Below are 16,692 nucleotides of genomic sequence, written 5' to 3'. Positions count from 1 at the left end.
CCCTGGGCTCACAGAGCATACAGGAGGCTTGTAGTTCAGGCTCTGATTCTGCCGGTTGTGTTTAGAGCCAAGATTAAAGGCGGAAAGAAAACCAGCTGCAGATAAAGGGAGAAGTTCATTATCTCTTCTTTCCATCTACTTGCCTCACTCCAAACCTTTAATTAAGGGAAGGATATAATAGTTTGTTAAACTTCCCTATTTTAGATTCACTTCTTTCCCTTCAGTGATTCACCACATCAGAAAGACTGATTTACAGAGCAAGTAACTTGGTGAGCAGCTTTTGGGAGCGATGAGCTGAGCAGGCTGACCTCTACCATCAGGAAGGGATGGAAGCGACCTTTTAAGGCAGTGAGCCAGGTTTGTGGCTACATGTGACCATATTGGGCTGGCTGCGCCACACTGCAGGGAATGCAGGAATCCTGTTTCTTGAAAGCCCACTGCCTGTAAGCCCCACTGACAGCAGCCAGAACTTGAGGATGGGAAGAAAACAGATCAGAGCTGGCTTATCTGAGCTGCTCTGCAAAAAAAAGCCAAACTTCTCTATGGAGTCCTTGGGAAGAAGACAGACCTTCAAGACTACCTTATAGAGAAACAACTGTAGCAAGTAGCAGCCAAAGCTAATTTCTAGAGCGGCACTAATGTGGAATAGTCTTTCTTCAGTCAGGCCAATCTTTCTCTGTGCTCTTTGCTTCTGAAGCCAAAATAAGCAAGATAAACAAATGACATTGCAACTTTTTGTAATTGTTAGTTAACAACTAAAGGTATAAAAATCCAGTGGAGCTTTACTACTTAGGAAATATTTACATTCAACAATAATTAGGTGATTTCAGCTTCATTAAGTCAAGAAAGCTGAAATTGCATGTGAACTATCACAGTGAGAAATGTGCCTGAACAACTTGACTTAGACCAAAACCCAAACACAGCTTAAATGAGACTATTTCCCAAGGAACAGCAGAAAGGCAACTCTTTAAATAGCAGATGTGCTATTTCATTTCTAACCATCCCTGACTGCACTTCTAACAGAAACTGTCTTCAGAAATCAACTTTTCATATGGCACAGAGGCTCTCAGGTGCTAAAGGCAGGGATCCAGCCACAAAAATTCCTATTGTAAGCTTTAGTTTTCAAAAAGTCTTTAGAACAAGAATGATGTCTTTTTCTTTATACCAGCCTGGCTTCAGAATAGTAGAACCAATGGTGATTAAAAAAATAACAAATCCACAAAATCCTAACTTTTAACCCTCTGTTCAAGAGATCTCTGTAGCACATATTGTTGCTACTCTCACTCATTCTGACCATGGGCAGAACAAAAAGAACTCTCCATGGAGGAGTGAAAGCACCAGGAACAAGAGGGTTAATCAGGCAGGTTTTTTTCTTAAGTAACTGGAAACTTCCTTGCTTTCCTATGGCAGAACCACAAGAAAATATAAGAAATAAACAAATAAATACTGCTATAAAAACAATATGATAACATAGCATTACCGTTTATAAAAGACAGTGCACTGATCCTACCCTTATCTTGCCACAGGCACTGTACCTGGGTGAAATGTTAGAAATCTCATGCCATTTCAATACCACAAAACATCTCACAAAACTACCTGTCAAAAACTGCATTACAAAAATGCAGCAGCTCTGCTTTTAGTAAATATCCAGCTGAAGGGGTAATTAAGATCCTTATAGAAAACTGTTCCTCTCTGGTATATATAAGTGGACTCTATTTTCAAATGAAGGCCTGCTTGGAATGGTGGGAAGGGAAGAGGATCTGGTCTTTGGACAATCAAATATTGAAATAAACCTGATTTTGATGCAGAACCCCTGTCTTGAAAGATGAAAGAGCCTCTTCAGATCTGAAAAAATAAAGAACATGGTATATGGTTCACAGCCTCAGTGAGGAAGAAATAATTAAGAAATTATTTATCACAAGCAAGTGAGAATTCACAATGGAGTACATTGTGAGAGATAAAAAGAAATAAAATAGTAAAGAATAGTTAGTGTGGTGCTAGAAAGCTTAGTGAAAGGACTCTCTAAACAAGTGAATACAAGTTGCTGGGTTAGAGAAAACATCTACTCAGACTAAGGACCAGTACACGCTGAAATAACCTGAGGAATTACAGAAAAAGTGTAAAAATGAATGAATTCTCAGAGCTCCAATCTGAACTAAGGGACAAAGATGACAAGATTTGATTACTGTAGAAGCCACAGGAAGAACATTTATCCCTCAAGGTGGATGGACAAAAGCAGAATGATATTTCTGTGGAAGAGAGATGTAATCATAGTACAACAACTAACAGAATGGGGAAACACCGTATCTATTGCTATTATGTATACACATATATATATATATATTTCATCATATAGTTAAACTGTAGACTTTCTGGGACAAGATCATTGTTTCTGAGTGTGAGCAATAAAAAATACAGCAGATGCCCAGTTGTTGGCTAACACAGCTTGCAATACAGGTACCAGAGAGAAATGCTGGGGTAGATGAGTGATTCATTGGCAATTTATTGGCACACAAAAACTGATAATGAATGCTTGGGTCACACACAGAAGAAGTTTTGCCTCCTCAGCACTGTACATTAAAAGTGAGAAGGCCTACTATGAGCCTCAGAATAATTTTCAACCATTTTCCTATGTTGTTGGTGTCTAAGTTAAGAAACTACATTGTTTATCTATCTCATGTCAGTAGATCCACGTAGCCATCCTTTCACCTGAGTGCTGATGAAGGAACTAAAAGAATAGAGACTCATAAGGAATATCTGATTGCCATTCATGAATATCTCTCTTGGTGCTCTTATACAGCACAACTTTTCACTTTATGCATGGCAGACACTGCATTTCACAAAACAAAAGTGACTTTTGGAAACCCTTTGGTATATATCCATGTGGGATGGCTGGTGAACCCCATGGTCTTCTTGGAAAAACAGCAGCTCCAGCAGCTACTCTTCAGTGCCAGTTATTCTCAGTTTTGCAGCTAGTACTCAAGAGATAGTTAATAGATCCCTTGGATTCAAGATAGCCTTTTTGGCCAGTTCCAAAATGTGTAACATAAATTTCTTTTCTCTGCAAGACTGACATTTATAAAGACTCCATAATTTAGTCCAGAGCCATTTCGTTTAGCAGACGGGTGATTTAAGCCTTCTGTGGCAGATGAATCATAAATGCTGAAATCTAGCTCAGTTTTACTGTTGTGATAGTCATCTGCACTGAACAATCTATAAATAAAAGAATGCGAGCGACTATACATCATAAATATTTATTTCCCAGTTTACATTTCCCTATCCATCAGACAGACCTGCGGTGGGGGCTGAGAAATGTGTTTGTAGCAAACTCTTCTAGCAGCTACCAAACAAGCAGTGAGGACATCTTGGGGTCTTCAGTAATTTAGTGATAGTGGGAAAGTGGAACTGAGTTTCTTAAAACTGTGCCCAAATGGTTTTCCTGACATGTTTCATAACATGAGCTAGCCAGCTGTTACTATCACCCTTGGAGACAAAATAAAGGTGACTTTTGACAGCAGGTGACTCCTGTCTCAGCTAGCAAGCCGTCTCAGGGGTCACAGCCCATATCCATCCATATCCATTCTGCACTGCCAGGTGCGTGGCAGGAAAAGCAACAAAAAGGCTGCTAGAGGTACTATTTACTCTGATTCTCCAAAGTCTTAAATAACTAGGATTTTCCAGGAAAAACGGTACACTTCATAGGAACACATTGATCTTACAAGAAGACAACAAATCCTGGTTGTCATGCAAACAGGTGCTACTATGAAAATCTTAAACTGTGGAGTCTTTAGGGGAAAAAGCAGGAAATATTTCACTCAGTGCTCTTAGTTTCTGCTTGCTTTTTTTTTTTTTCTTCTTCTTCTTTTTTTTTTTTCTGCAGAGTATGTTTAACAGCATTAATTATTTCTCAGTACTTGCCCTTAAATGTTCTCTATGAGTCAAGCTGCAAGGTAACTTGCACTAAATAATAATACAGAAGCAGCCAATTAGTAAAAATGCATCAAAGCATTCTGTAATACGACACTAGTGGCTGATATAGGACTTCTGATTTAATTACTGGGTCTAAGTTGTCAAATGATTGAACAAATTAGTGAATCAATGAACTGTGCTTATACAGACTATTAAAAAATGTAGTAGCAAGGGATCTTGAGGTACCAGTCAACACATTACTCTGCAGTGAGTCATTTTTGGCAAAAGTTAGCTGAGAGGTTGTGAAATCTCTGTTGTAGGTTTTAAGAACAAAGACTAGGAAATCAATGCCAATGCTTACTCACTCAAGCCATGAGATTTTTTTTCCCCTTATGTCTAATTTCAATCTTCCTTCCTCAAATTTAAGCTCATTACCTGTTCTGCTAGCCTCAGCCTATGTGGCAAGCACGTTGTTTCTTCTGCTGTAGCCTTTCACCGACTTTGCCTGTAAATGTGCATTGTGCAGGGGCTGCTGAGGATGGCTCCTGCCCTGTGGCTCATATTGGATCCCTGGACTGAGGCCAATGGGATGAAGTTCAACAAGATTGAGTGTAGAGTCCTGCACTTTTGTCACAACAACTCCAGGCAATGCAACAGGCTAGGGGCAGAGTAGCTGGAAAGCTGCATGGAGGAAAAGGATCTGGGTGCGTTGGTCAGTTCTCGGCTAAACGTGAGCCAGCAGTGTGCCCAGGTGGCCAAGAAGGCAATGGTATCCTGGCTTGTATCAGAAAAAGTGCAGCCAGCAGGAGCAGGGAGGTGATCGTCCCCTTGTACTGAAGCTCTGGTGAAGCTACACCTCAAGTGCTGTGTTCAGTTTTGGGCCCCTTACTACAAGAAAGACATCGAGGCTCTGGAGCGTGTCCAGAGAAGGGCAACAAAGCTATGAAGGATCAGGAGCATAAATCTTATGAGGAGCATCTGAGAGAAATGGGATTATTCAGAAGAGGAATCTCAGGGAAAACCTGCCTCAAAGAAGGTTGTGGTGAGGTGGAGGTCAGCTTCCCAGGTAGAATAGAGGGAATGGCCTTAAGTTGTGCCAGAGAAGTTCAGGTTGGATATTAGGAAAAAATTCTGTGAAAGAGAGGTTTGACACTGGAATGGGCCGGGCTGCCCAAGGATGCAGTGGAGTCACTGTCCCTGGAGGTGTTTAAGAAATAGGTAGATGCTGTAGTTCAGGACATGGTTTAATGGGCAATACTGATGGTATATGAATGGTTAGACCAGTTGATTTTTGAGGTCTTTCCCAACCATAATGATTTCGTAATTCTATGATTCATATACAGCTTCCACTGTGAGCATCTCCAGTGTCCAGCAATACAAATGGCTAATTCAGCCCTTGGGCCATATATCCTTGCATATCCTATCCCTGCTACACATGCCAACACAGAGACTCTTCTTTATCCTATATGTGAGAGCACCAAAATCCAGAATTGTTGTCATTGAGGCTTAGTCAGGTATGGGGCTCAACAAAGACTTCTTAGAAAGTGGAAATACCTGCTTCTCCTTACCTGTAAGCACCAATAACTCCTGCTTTGGCTACAGCTTTTCCAGCCTGCCCATTCTAGAGCTTGGCAGCATTTGTTCACCGTCTTCACTTGCATATTGTGAGTGTACTGATATTTTATTTCTTCTTCACTAACATCTTTGTTTGATCTACTTAATCACTTATTCATTTAATTAACTTACTAATTAATTTAAATTAATACTTCATTATTAGCAAGACAAATTTTAAATATGACAAACTGGACTTCTATATCTTGAGATATTTTCTTAACAGGAGCAAAATTACTGAGAATTTAGAGAAAGAAGAAAGTCTGAAATTTTCCTTCTTTCTTTCATTTCTAGTAGTGTCCTGCAAGTGAAACAATTGCTGACCTCTAACTGAGATACTGCAAGTGAAAATGAGGACATTCTGACAGAAAAATGGAGCTCTGTGTGGCTGTGTACAAGTCCTATTAACAGTGGTGCCCTCAGATAATTAGATATTGCAACTCAAGACCCATAATTTAGAGGAAGAGTTTACCCTCTTTCAAACAAACTCAGAACAAATGAAAACAAAATGTAAAAATCAACAGCCTATCATTCAAATTAAGGCAACAGGAAAAATGGAATAGGGGAAGAGGAGTCAGTCATGAAGTTTTCAGAGGTGTAACAAAAAGAAAATCAACTATTTAATTTCACTGCTTCTTCACAAAGTGAGCTATTACATTTTTAAGTGAACATTCAATTGACTGAGGAATCTCAAAGTAATAATTCAGTTGTGCCTTCAGCTGTAAGTATAGCAGGCTCAGAGCAACCCGTGTTTCCATAACGCAACGTAGCACAGGAGATGGAGAGGATGATAAAACAGGGTTACGAACACCTTCTCTTCTGTGTAAACAACTCCTATTTATACAATCTATTGGCAGGCATTGTATGGGAACTAGAAGTAATAAGAGAGAAATGGGAGCATCCTTTAACTCACAAAAGTCGCAATCTCCTCCCCACTGGGGGCTGGCTCCCTACCCTCCTGTGAGGTGCACACAGGTGTTTACAGACCTCACTACCTCTGCCCTGAGACAGGGGCTTTTCCTCACCAGATTCACTTCACAAATGATGATCTGGGACACCCTGTTTGTTATCCTGAAGCTCATGTTCCCAGTTTTATTGCATGAACAGTATTTGAAGTGGCTTGAATGGTATCCAAGGAGACATCTTTACTCAGATAAACTAATTGGTCCCATCTTATTGCTATCTGCAGTTGCTACTAAATAGATAGTATATGATCCCAGAGAGACCATAACAGTTTCTTTATATGACATATTTTATAAAAGCATACATAATAAATACATTTATCAGAGCAGTTTTTGCTACTTAAAATAATGTCGTTAAGCTTCTCTATCCCATTCACAACATATTATTTTCCACTTTTTGCTGTCAGCCTGTAGCTCACATTATGTTTCCCCCAGATCTCATTTTCTTTCAGTGACAGCGACCGCGATGTCCTCTCCCTGCCGCACTTTTCCCATTTGCCACCAGGTGTCAGCAGGCCACCCGGCAGTACCGCGGCTCTGCTGTGTGATTTGGGAATTATGGGGAAAAGAAAAAGGAAATTCTCATTCACTGCCAGTACATCCACACAAGAATCAGAAAGCCACAATTCTTATTTCCCCTTGCCTTCCTCTGTTTTGCATCAGAGCTACAAGATGCAAGCAGCACCAAATATCCACACCATGGCTACTTGGCACCAGCTCCCTGGTTACAGTGCTCCCAGCACACCTGATAAAGCCTTCTGCTCCTTGTGTCAGGCTGTCCTGGGGGGTCAATGAGACATCAGCACTCCTAATTATACTGCATCTACAAGGAGAAACAAAAAAGCATGAACTAGACAGAATGTATTGGTAGCCTGGTCTAATGGTTGGCGACCCTGCATGTAGTGGGGGGGGTTAAACAAGATGATCATTATGGTCCTTGGCAACCCTGGCCATTTTATGGTTCTATTTATTCAGGCTTCACTTAAATATATATATATAATATTAATATATATTTATATGTATATATATAAATTGTGTAGGTTATTAATCAGTTTATTTTTTCTAATAAACTGCAATTCTTCATCTTTGTCCTTCATCTCAGCTTTCCCAAATCTTCACATTTCTGACAAGATTTTAATTGCTGTTTTGACTAATCATTATCTTAATGCCCATTTCTGTCATTTCTTTTTCCAGCTCTTCATTTCTATATTAATTTGCTGTGCAGAACATTTTGCCTTGTATTTATTTTTTGCTTGAATAAATTGCAGGCAGGTACCAGGGCTGCTCATCAGATCCCTGGCACAAAACCCTTGCCTGCCAAGCAATGGATGGAAAATTTATGGAAATAAACCCGCCCTGAATTCCCATGGGGATGGCTGGACTTACTGTGTGTGTGGGGAAGAAGCACACCCAGCTCAAGGTGTGCATGTCAACTATTATCACATCACAGACCATGCTGCAGTGATGAACAGAACCAGAGCTCCCAGTGTCTTTCAAAAAAGAATCCAAGGGAAGTGCTCACATCTTTGTTTTTGGCTACGTGATGTGGTGAGCAAGGCCTCTTTCTTTAGGGATAGAAAGAAAATGAATTAAACAAGGACGGGGAGAACTTCAGCCTGAAGACCCCGCACTACTTTCTGCTCACAGAGGAGGCACACACACTGGGAAGAGTGATTCTATACGAGTTTTGACCATCCACAGCAATCTGGACAACTCTGGCTTAGTTTTATGTGAGACTTACATAGAACAAAGCCTTTGCAGGATCCTACAGGCTGGATTTACTGTTCAATGTAACTCATAGATTTCACAGAACTGCTTATTATTAGTACCCCAGCTATTTGACCTAGATTCAGTAGCCTGCAAAGTGTCACATTTAACTTCTAAAGTAAAAATAATTAAATGGAATAATCAGTCACCGGCCAATTTTGTATTCAGATCATTTAAGGTCAGATTCTTTATGTCTTAGAGAACACAAGTTATATTAGTTTAAATTTTCTTAATGGACCGAGTTCAGAAGTGATGTCAAATTAGGCATAATTATGCACTGGCTAATGAGTCTAATTGGCAAATCACATACATATTGAAAGAGGTGTACACATTTACATCCTCTCTGAGGCACTTATTTCTTGGACCCAAGAACACGAGGGGCATGAAATGCCACCTGGAATTTTTGATGCCTCAGAATGTTGTGGCTAAGTGACCAGATGCCTACTTCTTTCCTACATGAGCAAGCACTTGGGGTCAGAACTTGGCAGAGAGATCAGAGGCTGCTTCCAGAGGATATTTCTGCTGCTATGCAGGAGATGCTGTGTTAGATGTGATCTGCAAAGGGTGATTTACTTCTGCAATCCCAGTGGTACAATTTCAACTGTGCTGCACATCTTTAGATTTCTGGCTCTAGGGAATATTCTAATCCAGCTTTCTCCTGAGGAACAACATGAAATAGCTTTTGTTTGTTTGTTTGTTTCTTCCTTAAGCCACAGCCAAACAATGCCAATGAATCAGGGTAAGAGATGTTCTTTCTCTCTCATTTCAATAAGGAAATGTGTTGGTTTTTTTGTTCTCACCAACATTTTTACAGAAGTGTCAGAAATACTCAATAAATTCTAGTAGTCTTAAAGTTTTACCTTCATTAGGAACGTTCTATGCTACTACAGAAGTATAGTATATAGTTGAATGCCTTTTTGAGAGTAAACACATCCAATAAACTTACAAATAGAAGTAACCATCGTCAGCCAGGCTTTTCATTACTTTCTTTTAACTCCTTGACTTGAAATATTTGCTGAGTCTTAAGATGTTGTCAGTAAATGTAAATGTACCTTGTGGAAAATGAATAGATTACTTCTGTATTTTTCAAGTCACATAATCAAAATTGGATGTTTAAATTTTAGTTCCAGCAATAAAAATACCGAAAAAAAACTTCCAGGCTTTTAGTGTGCTGTTGCTGTGCTGTTTTATAGGTGATCACACCACAGTGTACAGAAAGAGAGATGGCAGTATAATTGGCTGCAGTGGCCTAATGAATTTCTTGGCACGGAGTACTCTCCTTGATGGCCCCCTTCATAAGATTTACCAAGCAGCCTTCTGGTTTAACTCTTTAGTCACATAATTTTGAGTAACAACACATAGGTGCATTGCTAATCATAACTGAATTCTTGATTACTTACAACATAAAACAAGCACTGTCAGTCTGAAAATACACCTTTGCAAATACACCTTTGAAAGTACACTTTCCTGCCTAAGTGTGTACAAGTGCATTGTATCTCCTACCAGCCCACATTTCTTCTCTGTGCTAGTGGAGCATCATCCTGGAACACGGCTAGTAGTTTCTACAGGATAATAATTTTAAGATGAATTTTCGTCTCCATTACTTTCCTTTAAAAATGGAGGCTAAAATTGTTCAGTGCTTTTATTTCCTGCATGTCCCAGGCTGTTGAGCAGGCAGCTCCAACGGTTTAGAGGGCACAAGGGCATTTCCCCACCATTTCATCCCAGAGAGGAAATAGCAAGTTATAGCCCTTAAAATTAACTTCTGCTTTTGAAAATGTGGATGTAATTCTCATCAACCTTTGGATTTGAACAGTTCTGGTGCCTTTACTACCACTAATCAATATTTCCTGCACTAAATCATTTACAGAGAACAACCACTGAAGCTGATTAATTCACCTGGTGCCAGATCTGACAGAACAAAGAGCTCAGGAGGCAAAGAGTGTCCATCCTTGCATGTTCGTCCCACCCCTAATGTATTCCAAAGATGAATAACAAAGAATGAAGGGAATATAGCTGGAGCCAGTTTAGCTTCAGCAAAGAGCAAGACTGTGGGATTTACAGTTTGGTAGCTGTCACAAGCAGAAAGCATTCACTAATGAAGTCCAAACAGGTGTAAAATAGACACTGTGTTCCTGTTCCTATCTCCCTTTTCTTGTGGACTGAATAATTCATCAGCAAACACTCACCTGTGAAAGTCACGAATAAATCTCACACTGGCGAGTTTTGCTTAGGCATCTCTATGCCAGGAAAAAAGTGAGCACTGGCTTGATATGTTCCAGAGGATCAACTTTTCAAGATCTGAAGGGAGTCAGTAGGACTGGTAGGCAAAAGGAGGTAGATCTCTTGTCCCTCTGATACAGGTCAGCAGGAAAGGAAATTAAGAACAGAAGACCCACCATGAGGGATGCCTCATGCATCCTCTTCCCTGCACTGCTGAGAACAGGTGGGGAGGTAGAATGCCTTCCAAAGAGGAGCATGCCTCTGTGGGATCGCATAAGGAATTACACAGACGAGAAAAGAAAGATTGGATTTGCTCTTATAACAGAATTCCTTCCCTTTCCTTTGCCCCATTTGTCAATGGTTGGACTCACGCTACTCAACTGGCCTTGGAACATCTCTGGTGAAGTCAGGCACTGCAAATTTTCATTCAGCTCCTGCTGATGTTAGAGAATGCTTTAAAATTGAAATTGTATGTGAAAACCTGATTTGGCACAGTTGAATTATCTTTGAATGAAACTACCACCTACCTTCTGAAAGAAATAAAATATTGCAAAAAGGAAGCATTTGCAGGCATCACTGACCTTTCAAGGCAAGCATCAGATCTGCCAGAAAATGTGCTTAGTACAGTCAAGGCTGACAGAGCTTAGACATGAAATAAGAAGGATCATGACTATGCTGTCCCCCATTCTTAGATGTTCTTACTTGCTAAAATCTGAGTTCCAGTCAGATTTTCCAAAATCTTCTGACAGCTTTACTCTCCCTGCAGGTGTTGTGGTGGTTCTTTCATTTGGGTGGTGGGTTTTTGCTGCTGAGTGGGCTGTCAGCAGGATTTTGAAGATGGCCTGTTTGGTGACTTCATAACTTAGGGAACTGCTTTCAAGTTCAAGGGCAGAATGGAAAAACCTCACCAGCACTTGCTAGAAAATTTAGATGGACTTCATTCAAGAAATGGAAAAGGGAGCTGATATCTCGGCTGACCATGAGAACTGGAGCTTAGGAGACTGATAGAGGGCTGGAGAAACAAGTGATGTGGTTTAATGTGGTCAGGGAAGGAGCTTGAGAGAGAGGATCAAAGAATCAGCTGATGCAATCAGAAGGCTAGACAGGACAGTGCTGTGGTAGCTTGTTACATGGGATAGCAAGAGCTGGGCTGGCAGACATCAGTCCTTGAACAGCAGGAAAACCTCCCCTCACAGCTGAAGCGGAGGAAGTGTCTGAACAGAAAAGTGAGTTGAATGCATCTGTGGAGAAGGTTTAACCAAAAATGGTATATTTTTGAGCATGGGAGTTACTGAAAGAAGAATAAAATTCTGAGGAAAATAAGTGGAAATATTCCTATCTGGAAAAGAACCACTTGGGGGTTTGCAGTGCCAGAGGGTGCTTGCTAACTGATATATCCTGAAAACCTGGGCTCAGATTTACTGTTCTGACAGTACAAGTTTGCTGTTGTGCATGCTGAGCATTTAAAACAGCCAAAATCACATTCCACATCTAAAGTATAAACCACAGTCTTTGAAAAAGAAGCCTGTGTGTCCTGGTGACGCTGGCTGCAGCTGGCCTGGGGAAACAGCCTCTCAGCAGTTAACACCTCCTGAGCAGTGTGACTCCCAACACCAGCATGGACAAACCACTTCACATAAGACTGACCTGAACTTGCCAAGCTCCGTTCTGATGTGAGTGACTTCACAGGGCCAGATTAGGCCATCCTGGCATTTGCAAGGCCATGAGTCCAGCTGCATCTGTTCCTCTCCTCAGCACACCTAAGCAGGAAGGCTTCAGACAAATAGTGAAGGCACTCAAGCACCCTTTTTTTCCCGCCAAATAACCAGTGAAGAATAACTAAGCTGCTACGGTTTGAACTCTGCTTTTCAGTTTTGTTCCGTTGACTCGTGCAATAAAATCACAGTATTTGGCTACATTCATTTAAGGGGAAGACAGAAATCATTTCTGTTTGCATGGTTGTACAGATCTGAATTTGTTTTCAGAGAGAGAATTTTTGAGTGGTGGATTTACATTTGACAGTACATCCACGTTCTGTGGATTTTGTTGGCCAGTTCTCCAGACACAGAAATCTATCTCCAGCTTCTGTAACCCTTCTGCTCCAATTGCAAACAGCCTTCTTAAATTCAGCACCTTCCTTGCATAAACCAGTGTATATTCATCAGATTCAGCTAGCAGGGGTTTCACTGTCTATTACAATCCATCCTCTTGTTGCTGCTTTAGTACATTGCCAACACATTCTTCAATAATAGTCCATGTCTAAAAAAAAACATGACCATTTTAATATATTTTTTTTCTAAGTCTGATAGGGTATAAAAGAAATACATGATTCAAAACTGAAGCAGCACAGTGAACCAGAACATATGTACCCAGAGATAAATGCAGTAACATTGTTAGTTGTGGTACTTGATCAAAGAATGGCCCAGGTTGGAAGGGACCTCAAGGATCATGAAGCTTCAACTTCTCTGCCGCAGGCAGGGCCACCAACCTCCACATTTAATACTAGACCAGTGACAAACCAATGGAAGTTGCTTGTCTGTAAACATAAGATGTAACCAAACTGAGAATTTTTTCATCAGAACATATTTCATGTTAAAGGTCTTCAGATCATTTAAACAAATGACTCCTATGGGAAAACATAATTGTTTTGGCGAAACTCACCGAAATCTGGAACCCACCACAGTGCAGTCAGTTACTGCAACACATCACACTGCAGTTACTGCAACATCCCTTTCATGGCCTAAAATATCCAACCTCAGGTCCTCCAAAACGCAGCCACAAACCTCCAGCAGAATTCATTTCTCCATCCTACCTCTTTGACTCACCTTTCACCGTATCTTCTCCTCTTCGCTCCCATTCAGCCTACAACAGGCAAGATGCTTGCCTTTGTTCAGAATTCCATAGCCTTGTCCCCATAACATTGCAAATGCTCAATTTGTATTAAGCATCACAAACTTCCCAGCAGCTTCTCCTTGCTGTAGAATGCACAATGCTTACTTCCGAACTCTCAGCAGAAGACCTTACATCTTTCAGCATTCTTGAACGATTTACGATGGTGGGGTCTTCTAAAGGTGACCCAACATCTCTCTCCTATCAGAGACCGCAGGCTGGACACCCGACACCAGGTGCAACTTCAAAAATGACGAGCAGAGGGAGTTGCCAGGTCCTCCGCCCCGCTGGCCACGGCTTTGCTAAGGCAGCACAGCGTTCAGTGAGGCTCTTCTGCCACAAGGGTGCACTGCAGACTTGTGCTCCGTTCGTCCACCACAGCATTGGGTAGCCCGGGCCCTGTCCTGCGCAGCCGCTCTCTGGGAGCGGCCCCAGGCTGCAAGTTGGCAGGGGTGAAGCTTTCCTGCTGCAGGACTCCACCTGAGTCCAGCACCTCGCCAGCTTCCGACCATTTCTCCAGCTCGCAGTGATCCCTCTGGATGGCAGCCTTGCCTTCAGCAGGCTGCCAGGAAAGCAGGCACTGCTCAAGGCTGCCCACACATGCTGAAGATGCTCTCCATCCTGTCACAAAGGCTGCTGAAGAGTGCACTGTGCCTAATTGACGGCAAAGCAGTGCACCTCTGCTCTCTCCCCTTGGCCACACAGATGTCATCTCATCACCTGTAGCATCAGGCTCTCAGGCATGGAAAATCCACATTGGCTAGACCCCGTGACCTGTTTTCATAAGCGTGGATCCTCCTTTCTTGTCTCTTTTGAGGATGGCTATAACACTGTCCCCTTTCCAGGCTCTGGAGACCTCTCTCAATGACAATATTTCAAAGACAGCCAGCTTAGTACAGTCTCCTCCACTCCCCTGCTTGATAGGAGTTTGCTCCTGGCATGTTGCAACATGTGCAGGTTCACAATATATTGTCTGTATGTACAGGTCTGCACAGTATGTAGGCTCAGCACTCTAGCAATACAAATAAAGATGAATAAGATACTAAACCAAACAGAAGCATTTCTAAGTCAGTATTACTTTACCTTCCAAACATGAAAATGTTTTAGAATTATAGAGAACTTGCGGATACCCCATTCATGGAGGCGTTCAATGCCAGGTTGGATAGAGCCTTGCACAGCCTGGTGGGGGGCAGCTTTGCCATAGCAGGAGGCTGGAACTGGATGATCTTTGAAGTCCCTTCCAACCTAAGCCATTCTATGATTCAATGAATGCTGCTCATTCCAATACATACTTAAGGATGCTTAGGATGCCACTTGAGACAATAACGTTAAACAAATGAACAAACAAACAAAAATCAGTTTAAAAGATACAGTAGCCACAGTATAAAAAAATCATAATGACCAGCTGTGGGAGAGTTACTCTTCAATCAAGCATGAATAAATAGTGCAGTACTTTACTTATTCAAGGTGACTGTTCAGAAGAAACGCAGTAGGGCTCACCAGGCTGTTGTCAGATGCATAAAGATACTGAAATATTTCCTGGAGTGCTTAAAAAACCATGTCTTTTTTTTTTTTTTTCAGAAAAAGTTGGCTTTGAAAAACTTTACAGAGAATAAAATGTAAAGTTTAAGAGTAGAGGGAGTAAAAAAGAGTAATTTAACTTCTAACAAAATTATCTCTTTCTTATAGCAAACATTTATTTGGCAGCACCAACGGCTGTACTCTGGCCAACACTGTAAGTCCCCTGCAAGCCTTATTCTGATGGCCCAAACTTGACTTCTTTCACAGGAAAAACTTGCAGCCTCACCACACCATGGTCTTTCCGGCAATGAACACCGATGCATGAGGGAATCAGGGAATGAATGTTACCGTAACAGTCAGTTTGTGATTTGTGCTTTCACTGTATTTCTTTAAAATGGTAACTGCATTACAAATACTTCATTTCAGAACTAGTTCTTTGTTAAACAAGTCCATGAATTTCATGGCCAGCTGTTAGTGATATTGCATCTCAGTAGAAAACATCCTAACAGATCAAAAAAGCAGCTGATAGCCTCTGAACAAGTATGATACACATTTTCTTCTCATGTAATGCTCATTTCTGAAACCCAGGATCCCAGTTGGCACAAGGAGGGGGGGGGGGGGGGGTTGCCATTCGTCTTCTTAGAATTATCTCACAAGCTCAATTCTATGCATCACAGACAAAACTTTGGTGGCAAATAGAAGTCAGCACAACAAAGGATGCAGAGGGTTTTAATATGTGAATCTTCCTTGTGTCACAACTGCAGTCCTTTAGCTCCTTGCATTGCATCTGCTTATTGCTGGATGACAAGACACAGCCATTCTTAGTCACCTAGATATTTCTTCCAAGTAGGAAGTTCCTTGAAATAATCAGTTGTCCAACAAATCCACATATCATTGACTGGTTCCCTCCTCAGTACAAGTTTTCTGCATTTTGTATGGGAACAATTTCTTTGGCAGAAAATTGTAATAGCTTTCAATTTCTAATCATCAGTAGTAGGTTATAAAAAGCAGGAAAAAAAAAAAGAATAAGTGTTTTAATAACAGACAACTGCTGTTTCCTATCATCCAGCTGAAATACACAGCCCTGTAAACCCATCGTGAGTTGAACAGAGGTCAGCTTCCTATGCAAACAGCCCCTCTGAAGGGACTGGGTGACAAACCTGACTGCACCTAAACCTGGGTTACAAAATCAGACACACAGATGCACACAGAGGAACGTTGCTGCACCACCTTGTCACCATCCACAGGATTAACACAACCATAGCTGCCTCCCCAGAGTATGGTAAAAGCCCAGACTCCCTCTCCTGTCCACTTGTAGGTGATTCTTCAGCCTGTTATCCTCTCACAGCACAGCTGACAGCTCCTCAGAATAATGGAAATTGGGCAGAATTACACTTGCAGGAAATGCTCTCTGGTACATTGCAACTATGAGTTATATGTTTGTTGTAAATTCTATATTGTAAAGTACCCGACATTTTTACTCCTCGGCCTTTGTGGGCTCGTAATGGCCCTGTTGGCTTTGTGTTAATCCCAACAGCCCAATAGCAAAGTCTTTTTACTCATGCAATCCTTACTTTACACTTTGTACTAACAAAGAAAGGATTTTCATGTGACAGATCAAGATTCAAAGCTCTCCCAAACACCTGCCTTCCACAGCCTGCTGTGGCAAGCAGGTGCCTGCTCTGCCATGCCTCAGAGAAAATGCTGGCTGCAAAGCAACCTGCACACAGCCCCAGGTAAGCCCAGGCTGGCTTTAAAGCTAATCCTTAACCTCATCAAGAGGTAGCATGACCACGTCACAGCATACAAA

This window comes from Centrocercus urophasianus, unplaced genomic scaffold (genome assembly GCF_019232065.1).
Source record: "Centrocercus urophasianus isolate 14NV4802_14NV808 unplaced genomic scaffold, USGS_Curo_1.0 seq_20, whole genome shotgun sequence".
Lineage (NCBI taxonomy): Eukaryota > Metazoa > Chordata > Aves > Galliformes > Phasianidae > Centrocercus > Centrocercus urophasianus.
Note: the sequence above shows the minus strand (reverse complement) of the source record.